This window comes from Trichosurus vulpecula, chromosome 8, assembly GCF_011100635.1.
Source record: "Trichosurus vulpecula isolate mTriVul1 chromosome 8, mTriVul1.pri, whole genome shotgun sequence".
NCBI classification, from domain to species: Eukaryota; Metazoa; Chordata; class Mammalia; order Diprotodontia; family Phalangeridae; genus Trichosurus; species Trichosurus vulpecula.
In genome coordinates, this window is record NC_050580.1 from 242,767,481 (window position 1) to 242,779,709 (window position 12,229).

General features: G+C 38.8%; 1 pseudogene; it reads left to right on the forward strand.

Annotated features, from left to right (window-relative positions):
• The first annotated feature begins 370 nt into the window (after positions 1-370).
• On the forward strand, positions 371-907 carry LOC118830101 (annotated as a pseudogene).
• The last annotated feature ends 11,322 nt before the right edge of the window (positions 908-12,229 follow it).

Here is a 12,229-nt window from a genome sequence, read left to right on the forward strand (position 1 = left end):
ATAAATGATTCTCCTGTTTGTGCTTGCATCACCATCAAATCATACATCTCCCCAGTTTTCTCTGAAACTGACACTTTTATCATATTTTATGATGCAATAATAATCCTCTAGGAAGCACCTCTGACTCCTAAGGCCAGGCTGACTATATTTAGCCCTCCATGGACATAGGGCCTACTGGGAGGCATTTAGTAGGTGTCTCTTCTCTAATGCTACTGGCTTAAGCTCCTACTGGTTGTTTCCCAAGCCTTTAGTTCTATTTAACCTTTCAAGATCATTTAGCTCTTTCAATGTGATATTTATTTAGAAGATACAATAAGACCCCTTTCTAGCCCAGGCTCCGTCTAGAGCAGCACCCGCCGCAGCCGCCGAGATGTTGATGCCCAAGAAGAACCAAATTACCATCTATGAACTCCTTTTTAAGGAGGGAGTGATGGTAGCCAAGAAGGATGTCCACATGCCAAAGCACCCCGAGCTGGCAGACAAGAATGTGCCCAATCTCCATGTCAGGAAGGCCATGCAGTCTCTAAAGTCTTGTGGCTATGTTAAGGAACAGTTTGCATGGAGGCATTTCTACTGGTACCTCACCAATGAGGGCATTCAGTACCTCTGGGATTACCTTCACCTGCCTCCGAGATTGTGCCTGTCACACTCCGAAGAAGTCGTCCTGAGACAGGAAGGCCAAGGCCCAAAGGTCTGGAGGGCAAGCAACCTGCCCGGCTTACTTGGTGTGAAGCTGACAGAGACACATACAGACGAAGTGCTGCTCCCCCTGGTGCTGACAAGAAGGCTGAGCCCGGGGCTGGGTCAGCAACAGAATTCCAATTTAGAGGTGGATTTGGTCGTGGACATGGTCAACCTCCTCAATAGAAACTGTAGAGATATGTTTCATATTCAATAAAATTTGGGAAAAAACAAAACAAACAAAAAAAAGAAGATACAGTAAGAACGAAATGTCAAATGTTCCCTACCACCACCACCACCACCACCACCACCATATTATGGGCAATTTCTTCCCTAACACTACTCAGTCTCTGAGAAGATTAGGCTCAGACTTAGCTAGGTTTCTACTTATTATTGGTCTCACCAAGGTAACATTCAAAGTTAGAATTGCTGCTGGGTGATTATCTAACACAACTGCTGGATTTTGTGTCACTCTATTATTTTCTAGGAATTGATGCTAGGATTATCTCCTCTCAGATACTAGAATGTCAATATTCTTAGATGCTCGCTTTCTTGACTTTTCAAAATTTTTAAAATGAAAGCTTCTAATATTTTCACCAAAAATAGAAAAAAAAGAAATGCAGCAGAGGTAACAGACTAAAACTTTTTCAGGGTTCTATTTAACAGCCACTGAAAGAAGTTCCAAAGTTTATCCAGTTCTATTGCTGTTATGCAGAGGATACCATCAGTAAAAGACACAGATGAACAGGGAGGACCTAAGGAGCAAAAATGGCTGAACCTGTTGTTTTTTTAAGTGTCTTTGGAAGGAACTCCCAGTTTTATCTACTCTGCTCATAAAAAAAAAATATTTCCTAGTAATATGTTTAGCAAGTTGGAAACAGGTACAAAATATCTATTCATGCTCAGGTCTCCCCAAGCAATGTCCATACATCATGACTCTCCTACATAAAGGACCTCAGGACTCTTGCACTCTGGCAAGATATGAAAGTACGTATGTGTATATGTATGTATACGTGATGAATGTATGCATACATATATACATTATATTGTGTGTTTGTATGTATACATATAGATGTATAATTTCTATTGGGTCCTGTTCTGATTTCTTCGAGGTATATGCCTAACAGAGGTGTGAAAGGTTCAGAGGTTTCTTTATAAGAAGTATTCTCCCATCTTTTTATGGTGTTTGATATGCTCTGAACAGTATCCAGAGTTTTCGTTTCCCTTTTCAGTTGCAAAGTCCAAAAGTATACATGCTTCATGTCTAGTAGAGCGCTGGGCTATAAATGGGGCCTAAGGAGAGAATCCATGACAGTTTTTGTTGCATAGTTAGTGCTTTTTATTTACCGTCTACTGTGAATTAAAATCTTGTTTTCTTTCCAAGTAACTGAAAACATATGCCATGGACTTTTTGTTTTATTGAATGCTTTACTCTTTTAGATGGAATATAATATGTGTATGGGGACTGAAAAAATCAAGAGGAAAATTTTCTCAACTACCTGGGGGAAAGAAAGTAGTTTAGAGAATGACCAAGAAGATTATGAAAACCCAAATAGTGTACAGACATCAAATTTATAATGGTCAGAAACTTTCTGAAATATGAAAAGTTGGGAAGTAGAAAAGGATGATGGGGGCAGAGCCAAGATGGTGGCTGGAAAGCAGGGACTTGTGTGAGCTCCCCACCATGTCCCTCCAAAAACCTATAAGAAATGACTCTGAACAAATTCTAGAATTGCAGAACCCGAAGCACAGATCCAGCCCAGGACAGCCTAGATGATTGCTGGATGAGGTCCACCATGCATGGAGCAGAGGGGTGCGGAGCTCAGCATGGGTGGCAGCACCAACCAGACCAGGAGCCAGGCAGTACAGGCCCTAGCACCCTGAATCAGTGAGCTGTAGCAGTTACCAGACTTCTCAACCCACAAACACCAAAGACAACAGAGAAGGTTAGTGGGAAAAACCGCGGGGGACAGAGTTTGCGGTTTGGCCACTGCCCCAGGGGCAGAAGGGGTGGTACAGATACAGAACTGTAGCTGCAGTTACTTCCGGCCCCAGACCCATGTGGTGGGAGGAATTAAGTGGCAGATCAGAGCAGCAGTGCAGAGCCTACTTAAGATTTGTGTCAGGTCCGGGTTGGCAGTTATTGAGGAAGGAGGAGTGCTGGTGTGGCAGAGCTGTATGTATAAAAATAGCTCTGAAATCAACAGTGCATCCCCTCAAGCTTGGAACAAAGTACTCTTTTCTTGACAAGCATTCATACTTCAACGAAAAACTCAAGGGTCAAGTAGTTGGCTGGGAACATGCCCAGGCAGTGAAAATGGGCTCAGATTCAGACTCAGATTTTGGAATCTTTCTTTGGTGACAAAGAAGACCAAAACATACAACCAGAAGAAGTTAAAAAAGTCAAAGAGCCTACAACAAAAGCCTCCAAGAAAAACATGAACTAGTCTCAGGCCATGGAAGAGCTCAAAAAGGATTTGGAAAAGCAAGTTAGAAAAGTAGAGGAAAAATTGGGAAGAGAAATGAGAAGGAAGCAAGAAAACCATGAAAAGCAAGTCAATGACTTGCTAAAGGAGACCCAAAAAAATACTGAAAAAAATATTGAAAAAAACAACATCTTAAAAAATAGACTAACTCAAATGGCAAAAGAGCTCCAGAAAGCCAATGAGCAGAAGAATGCCTTGAAAGGCAGAATTAGCCAAATGGAAAAGGAGGTCCAAAAGACCACTAAAGAAACTACTACCTTAAAAATTAGATTGGAGCAAGTGGAAGATAGTGAATTGATGAGAAATCAAGATATTATAAAACAGAACTAAAGGAATGAAAAAAAGTGGAAGACAATGTGAAATATCTCATTGGAAAAACCACTGACCTAGAAAATAGATCCAGGAGACATAATTTAAAAATTATTGGACTACCTGAAACTCATGATCAAAAAAGAGCCTAGATATCATCTTTCAAGAAATTATCAAGGAGAACTGCTCTGATATTTTAGAGCCAGAGGGTAAAATAGAAATTGAAAGAATCCACCAATCGCCTCCTCAAAATGATCCCCAAAAGAAAACTCCTAGGAACATTGTTGCCAAATTCCAGAGCTCCCAGGTCAAGGAGAAAATACTGCAAGTAGCCAGAAAGAAACAATTTGAGTATTGTGGAAAAACAATCAGGATACACAAGATTTAGGAGCTTCCACATTAAGGGACCGAAGGGCTTGGAATAAAATATTCTGGAGGTCAATGGAGCTAGGATTAAAACAAAGAATCACCTACCCAGCAAAACTGAGTATCATGTTCCAAGGCAAAATATGGATTTTCAATAAAATAGAGGACTTTCAAGCTTTCTCAGTGAAAAGACCAGAGCTGAATAGAAAATTTGACTTTCAAACACAAGAATCAAGAGAAGCATGAAAAAGGTAATCAAGAAAGAGAAATCATAAGGGACTTGCTAAAGTGGAACGTTTTTGTTTACGTTTCTACAGACAGAGGGCACACAGTGAGCTGAATATGAAGGGATGATATCTAAAAAAATAAAATCAAATTAAGGGATAAGAGAGGAATATATTGAGAGAGGGAGAAAGGGAGAGATAGAATGGGGTAAATTATCTCACCATGAAAGTGGCAAGAAAAAGTGGTTCTGTAGGAAGGGAAGAGGGGGCAGGTGAGGAGGAATGAGTAAATCTTGCTCTCATCAGATTTGACCTGAGGAGGGAATACCATACACACTCAATTGGATATCTTACCCCACAGGAAAGAAGGAGGAAGAAGATAAAAAAGGGGGGACGATAGAAGGGAGGGCAGACAGGGGGAGGAGGTAATCAAAAACAAACACTTACAAAAGGGATAAGGTCAAGGGAGAAAATTCAATAAAGAGGCGTAGGTTAGGAAGGAGCAAAACATAGTTAATTGTTCACAATATGAGTATTGTGGAAGGGTTTTACATAATGATACACATGTGGCCTATGTTGAATTGCTTTCCTTCTTAGGGAGGGTGGGCAGGGAGGAAAGAGGGGAGAGAATTTGGAACTCAAAATTTTAAAAGCAGACATTCAAAAACAACAACAACAAAAAAAGTTTTTGCATGCAACTAGGAAATAAGATACACAGGCAATGAGGTGCAGAAATTTATCTTGCTCTACAGGAGAAGAAGGGAAAGGGGGATGGGAGGGAAGTGGGGTGACAAATGGAAGGGCTGACTGGGGAATGGGGCAACCAAAATATATGCCATCTTGGAGTGGGCAGGAGGGTAGAAATGGGGAGAAAATTTGTAATTCAAACTCTTGTGAAAACCAATGCTGAAAACTAAATTTATTAAATAAATTAAATTAAAATTAAAAAAAGAAAAGGATGATAATGTCAATACTAGTGAATTGTACTAAAGGCTAGTAGATGTGTGTTTGGAATTGCCTTAGCTCTCAATAGAGATGGGGTGGAAAGTCTCCATCCAGTGCTGTTGCTATGGAACAAGATCTATTTGTCCATGTTGGTTATAACTCTAGTAGAAGGATGTTCCAAAAGTCCCTTAAATTTCATTTATAAATGTATGCATGATATAAAGAATTGAAAGGGTTCAATGTCTTTAAATTGAGTGAAATAAGATGCTTAATTAGTACTTTATTTGTTGGTCTGTGTTTTATTAACTTAGAAACAGTATCACAAATTCAATATAATTGTCAACATGAGTACATAAAATGATAATTTTTAGTTTAAAAAGTTTGATACATATTTACATGTACATGTGTATACATACATATGTATATATTGGGAAAATCTCAAAAATTTCAGAATTTTAAATTATTATAATATGTATCAACTGTTATATTTGTTTATACAAAATGTTATATCCCCTCTTCACTCTCCTTCCAGTCCTACGTTGTATGAGAGCACTATGTTTATGTATATCTCCACATAGCCTTCAAAAATTATTATCCAAAGCATTCCAGAGGAGCCATACATCAGGATACACTAATTATCCCTTCTGACTTCTTGAGGAGTCATACCATTAAGTTTGTATAAATAGCCCTTTTCTAGAATGCTTGTAGGAAAACTAGGAGCATGGCAATGATTATATACATAGGAGGAATTAGATTAGCAAAAGCAGTGAAGAGGGACTTGAAAGTAGCCTATTTATGAACTGAAGCACCAAATCAGAATGCTTTTCTTTTGAATTCTCAAGGACCAGCCACCACAATTTATAATAAACAATTTTGCCTCTGAAAGAATTACTATAAAAAAGAACTTGCTTTAAACATTTTCTTATCAGTGATGTTCAGGTTAAATGGGTGCAACCTATACCCATTGCAGCAACACTTCAATATATCTTCCCCCCCCCAAAAAAAAAGGAAAAGAAAGAAAAGAAAGAAAGGAAGGAAAGAAGGAAGGAAGGAAGGAAAAAAGAAAGAAAGAGCCTTATACAAAAATAATTCCTAAATTCAGCCTTTTGTTGAAAATAATAATTGAAGCAGGAATACAGAGATATGCAGAGACATACATACAGATACACACAGAGACTCACACACACACACACACACACACACACACACACACACACACAAAAGGAAATTAATTGTGGAGCAAAATAAACATTTTTTTCTTTGTACTTGAAATAAGTAGAATTATCTTTCAACAATTTACCTCAGTTCTTTCCCCCACCATTGTCCTTGATCTCTCAATTTATTTTAGGATTTTCTTCTTAACTTTCTTCTTTCCTTTCCTGGAAAACCTGAGACAAGGTTTTAATTAAAGTGACTAGTTTCCTATGTGTAATTTTGTCTTTCTTTTCTCCCCAATTTACATGAGGGAACACGGAATGAAAGATCCTTTGCAGTTCCCTTCCTGGTGTCATTTAAAGCCTTTGATAGATTCATTGTATTTCTTGTTTTGTTTTCAAACATAGGGAGAATAAGATCTGAAGGCAGTCATCTGAAATACTCCTTCCTGAATATTATTTTTGTTTTCTGATTTGTCTTCCATCAATCCTTCTCTGTAGAAAAGTAAGAGAACATTTGTAATGTAATTCAGTTGTGCACGCGCGCACACGCACACACACACACACACACACACATGCATACACATCCCTTACTGGAACATCTGTAGTTCCTCCATGTCCTATTATTCAACCTGCGCACTAAGGAAATTCGATGGTTCCCAAAGGGAGTGACAATTCCACTACAACAAACTTCCTTTCAAATTCCTAAGACTGACCCTGTCTTTGGGAATATACTTCTATTACTACAGAATATGGTTCCTGAGTGCTTGTTGGTATGTTTCCTATTTAACGCTTTAGCTGAATTGATACCCTTTAATCTTAATAAGAAATATTTGCTAATTAGAAGGTAAAGCAGGAATAATTAAAATACAACATTCCACACATACACTTGGGTTTCATGCTCCTAGTAATATATATGGTGTCAATGGGGAAGAGTGGACACAAACTTATAGAGCCATATTAAGGAGGGACAAGAATAAAGAACATATACCTCTGGGCAACACACAACTATGAATTGTAGGCCTAGGATTCCTTTGATCATGTCAAGAACAGTTTATATGCCAATCTGTTGTTTATAAAACTGTTGTACTTTTGTTTCTCTTTCCTCTCTTGCTAGTGGAGGCCATTTATTGGATGTCTGCCAATGTTGGTCACTTCTACTCTGTGCTTCTTTGTTTCCATGTCTATTTTCCTGGTTGTAACTCTGTTGGCTGATCTTCTTTGGGGCTGATGAAACAGTGAAGTTCTTACAGCAAAACAGAAACCCTAATCCTTAGATCAGTAAAGGTTTTCCAGGTCTGCTCCCTTGGTTGGGCCATGAGGGCAGTCTGTGTTCACAAGTCCAACCGGAGGTCTCCTTTCAACACCAATTTTAACTCAGTTCAGCTTATAGCAGCAGGTGATGTGGCTTTTTTCTTCCTCCAGTCAACTCCAGTATGTGGCAATTAAGTCTTCCAGGCAGCAGTTAGCAGTGCAATCTCTGAGTTACCGCTATGATCCAGCCCTGAGGTTTCTTATTGATCCCAACTCTGAGGACTGGTCTCAGACCTATCTCTGAAGTCTGTTCTGACTTACTTGGAATCTGTTTTTAACCACATGTACTACTCCAAGTCAAAGTTTGTTGTATGTCTTATGTTCAGAAAAGGAAATCCACAATCAGGCCATCTAAGCCAAATTTAGGTAATATGGGTTTTTTTTCCATAGTAATCAAATTAGATTCAGGGAATGATGGTATTTGGGTACCCTTTGCTTTGGGTTTCTTTTCTCTGTGGATAGTTTTATCAGTGTTTCTCTCACATCTGTCCTAGTTTCTAAACTTTTCTATTAATAAAAGTCTGCTGATAAGAAAAGGATTTTGATATGCATTGCACATGCAATGTCAAATTTGGACTACATAATTTCTCAGAACTCTTCTCACACTACCATTCTGTGCTTCTATGAGAATAGAAGTGGTATATGCATGTAATTTAGTTAAAAGTGATTTTGTAGGTGAGTGGGGGGTGGAGCCAAGATGGCGGCAGGAAACCAGAGACTAGTGTGAGCTCCCTGCCGAATCCCTCCAAAAACCAATAAAAATGGCTCTGAACCAATTCTAGAACTGCAGAACCCACAAAAACAGCAGAGGGAAGCAGGGCTCCAACCCAGGACAGCCTGGATGCTTTCTGGCTGAGGTCTATCTCACGTGGAGCTGGGAGCAGAGTGGAGCAGAGCCCAGCATGAGCAACACGGACCGACCCGACCAGTAGCCATGCAGAGCAGGCCCTAGCGCCCTGAATCAGCGAGCTGCGGCAGTTACCAGACTTCTCAACCCACAAATACCAAAGAGAGTGGCGAAGGTTAGTGGGAAAAGCTGGGGGAGTGGAAGGAGTTCGCAGTTCAGCTACTGGGCCCCGGGGGCAGTGGAGGTGGGGCAGCTATAGCTGCAGTTGCTTCCGGTCCCAGGCCCACCTGGTGGGAGGGATTAAGTGGCATATCAGAGCAGGAGTGCACAGCCTGCTGAAGATTTAAGCCCAGTCCGGGTTGGGGGTTCTTGGGGAAGGAGGAGTGCTGGTGTGACAGAGCTGGCACCTCCCCCCAAACTTGGAACATAGAACTCTCTAGTCTCCAAGCAGTCATACCCCGCTGAAAAACTCAAGGGTCAAGTTAATTGGTTGGAAATATGGCCAGGCAGTGAAAACGCACCCAGATTCAGTCTCAGACTTTGGATTCTTTCTTTGGTGACAAAGAAGACCAAACCATACAGGCAGAAGAAGTTAACAAAGTCAAAGAACCTACAACAGAAGCCTCCAAGAAAAACATGAACTGGTCCCAGGCCATGGAAGAGCTCAAAAAGGATTTGGAAAAGCAAGTTAGAGAAGTAGAGGAAAAATTGGGAAGAGAAATGAGAAGGGTGTGAGAAAACTATGAAAAACAAGTCAATGACTTGCTAAAGGAGACTCAAAAAAATACTGAAAAATACACTGAAGAAAACAACACCTTAAAAAATAGACTAACTCAAATGGCAAAAGAGCTCCAAAAAGCCAATGAGGAGAAGAATTCCCTGAAAGGCAGAATTAGCCAAATGGAAAAGGAGGTCCAATGGACTACTGAAGAAAATGCTACCTTAAAAATTAGATTGGAGCAAGTGGAAGCTAGTGACTTGATGAGAAATCAAGATACTATAAAACAGAACTAAAGGATTGAAAAAATGGAAGACAATGTGAAATATCTCATTGGAAAAACCACTGACCTGGAAAATAGTTCCAGGAGACATAATTTAAAAATTATTGGACTACCTGAAAGCCATGATCAAAAAAAGAGCCTAGATAGCATCTTTCAAGAAATTATCAAGGAGAACTGCCCTGATATTCTAGAGCCACAGGGCAAAATAGAAATTGAAAGAATCCATCGATCGCCTCCTCAAATAGATCCCCAAAAGAAATCTACTAGGAATATTGTTTCCAAATTCCAAAGCTCCCAGATCAAGGAGCAAATACTGCAAGCAGCCAGAAAGAAACAATTTGAGTATTGTGGAAACCCAATCAGAATAACACAAGATCTGGCAGCTTCTACATTAAGACATTGAAGGGCTTGGAATATGATATTCCAGAGGTCAATGGAGCTAGGATTAAAACCTAGAATCACCTACCCAGCAAAACTGAGTATCATGTTCCAAGGCAAAATATGGATTTTCAATAAAATAGAGGACTTTCAAGCTTTCTCAGTGAAAAGACCAGAACTGAATAGAAAATTTGACTTTCAAACACAAGAATCAAGAGAAGCATGAAAAGGTAATCAAGAAAAAGAACAAGAAAAAGAAATTGCAAGGGACTTACTAAAGTTGAACAGTTTTGTTTACATTCCTACATGGAAAGATGACGTGTATGATTCATGAGACCTCAGTATTAGGGTAGCTGAAGGGAATATGCATATACATATATATATATATATGTTTATGTGTATATATATATATATATATATATATATATATATATAAATGAATGTGTATGTATGTATATATGTATGGGTATATACATATATATATATATATATATATATATATATATATATATATATATATATACATACATGGAGAAAGAGAGAGAGAGAGAGAGAGAGAGAGAGAGAGAGAGAGAGAGGGAGGGAGGGAGAGAGGACACAGGATGAGTTGAAGATGAAGGGAAGATACCTAAAAGAAATATAATCAAATTAAGGGATGAGAGAGGAATATATTGAGAGAGGGAGAAAGGGAGAGATAGAATAGGGTGGATTATCTTGCATAAAGGTGGCAAGAGGAAGCAGTTCTGGGGGAGGAGGGGAGAAGGCAGGTGAGGGGGGAATGAATGAATCTTGCTCTAATCAGATTTGGCCTGAGGAGGGAATACCATACATACTCAATTGGGTATCTTACCCCACAGGAAAGAAGAAGGAAGAAGATAAAAAAAGTGGGCCCAGATGTTGGAGGGGAGGGCAGATGGGGGTGGAGGTAATCAAAAACAGACACTTTGGAAAGGGGACAGGGTCAAGGGAGAAAATTCAATAAAGGGGGATGGGTTGGGAAGGAGCAAAATACAGTGAGTCTTTCACAACATGATTATTGTGGAAGGGTTATACATAATGATGCACATGTGGCCTGTGTTGAATTTCTTGACTTCTTAGGGAGGGTGGGCGGGAAGGGAGGAGGGGGGACAATTTGGAACTCAAAGTTTTAAAAACAGATGTTCAAAAACAAAAAAAAAAAGTTTTTTGCATGCAACTAGGAAATAAGATACACAGGCAATGGGGTGTAGAATTTATCTTGCCCTACAGGAAAGGAAGGGAAAAGGGGATGGGAGAGGAGTGAGGTGACAGAAGGGAGGGCTGACTGGGCAATGGGACAACCAGAATATATGCCATCTTGGAGTGTGGGGGGGGGAGGGTAGAAATGGGGAGAAAATTTGTAACTCAAACTCTTGTGAAAACCAATGCTGAAAACTAAATATGTGAAATAAATAAATTAAAATTTTTTAAAAAAAGTGGTTTTGTAGCCTCACCTAAATTCAGATTACAATTTAGTATTATTGTTTTTGAATTGAGCAATCAGGGAGTATGTTTTCACTCCTGTTCTTTTTTTCCCTCCTGAACTATTCTTCCTTACATTTTTACACTATGATATATTCCATCAACCATCCTTTCTTTGCTATTTTCCAATCCTTAGGAAAAAAAGGTAAGCATACATTTGGATTTTTTTTTCAACTTTGAGTCAGGATAGTTCTATACAGAGCTAGGAAAACAAGCTGCCTATGTGGTATGATTGAAAGATGTACTAAATAAATTCCCCTTTTCGCTCCTCCCTCTATTTTCCTTAAATATGGATCTTTATCCCCTGCTACAGTGATGGAAATTACATATCAAAGACTATTTTTTTTCAGTTTAAGTATAGTTTTCAAAGATTAAAGTAGCTTCTTTAAAATAGAGATAATTCCTCCTAATAATACATTAATTTTTAGAAGGTAATTATTAATTATTGAACTAATCAGGAACTTTATTCCTTCATCACTAGCTATTAAACCAATAAAGATGAAAGGGAATAATGGATATTTTTATTTTGTGAAAGATGATTCAAAAATGTAGATATGATCAAAGTATTGTCATGAACACAATGGAGATTCTAAGTATATTATACGAAGGAAATCCCAGGAAGTGGTACATTACCAGAGAAAATGAAGAAAATTATGTATATAAACTGTGAGCAATTAATCTTTCTTTTTATTAAGGATTGGTCCATATGCCACAAGGAATGTTAGAATTGAAGTGGACATTAAAGATCAGTAAATGCCTTAAGTGTCACTGCTGAGGAAACTGAATTCTAACAGAGTGAAGTTGCTTATCCCAGTCCTGCAAAATCAATTAATGGTAGAATTAGAACTAGAACCCAAATAACTTTACCCACAATTCAGTGCTTTCCTTACTGCTGAGCTTATTGGCTTAAGATAGTGAAGAAGGGAAAAGGTTGAAAGACATTTATTTCACTCTATAGTGGAAACAGGCTAATTACCCTACTTTCCTTCCCTTTTCCAATTACACTCGATAGATTCAAACATTC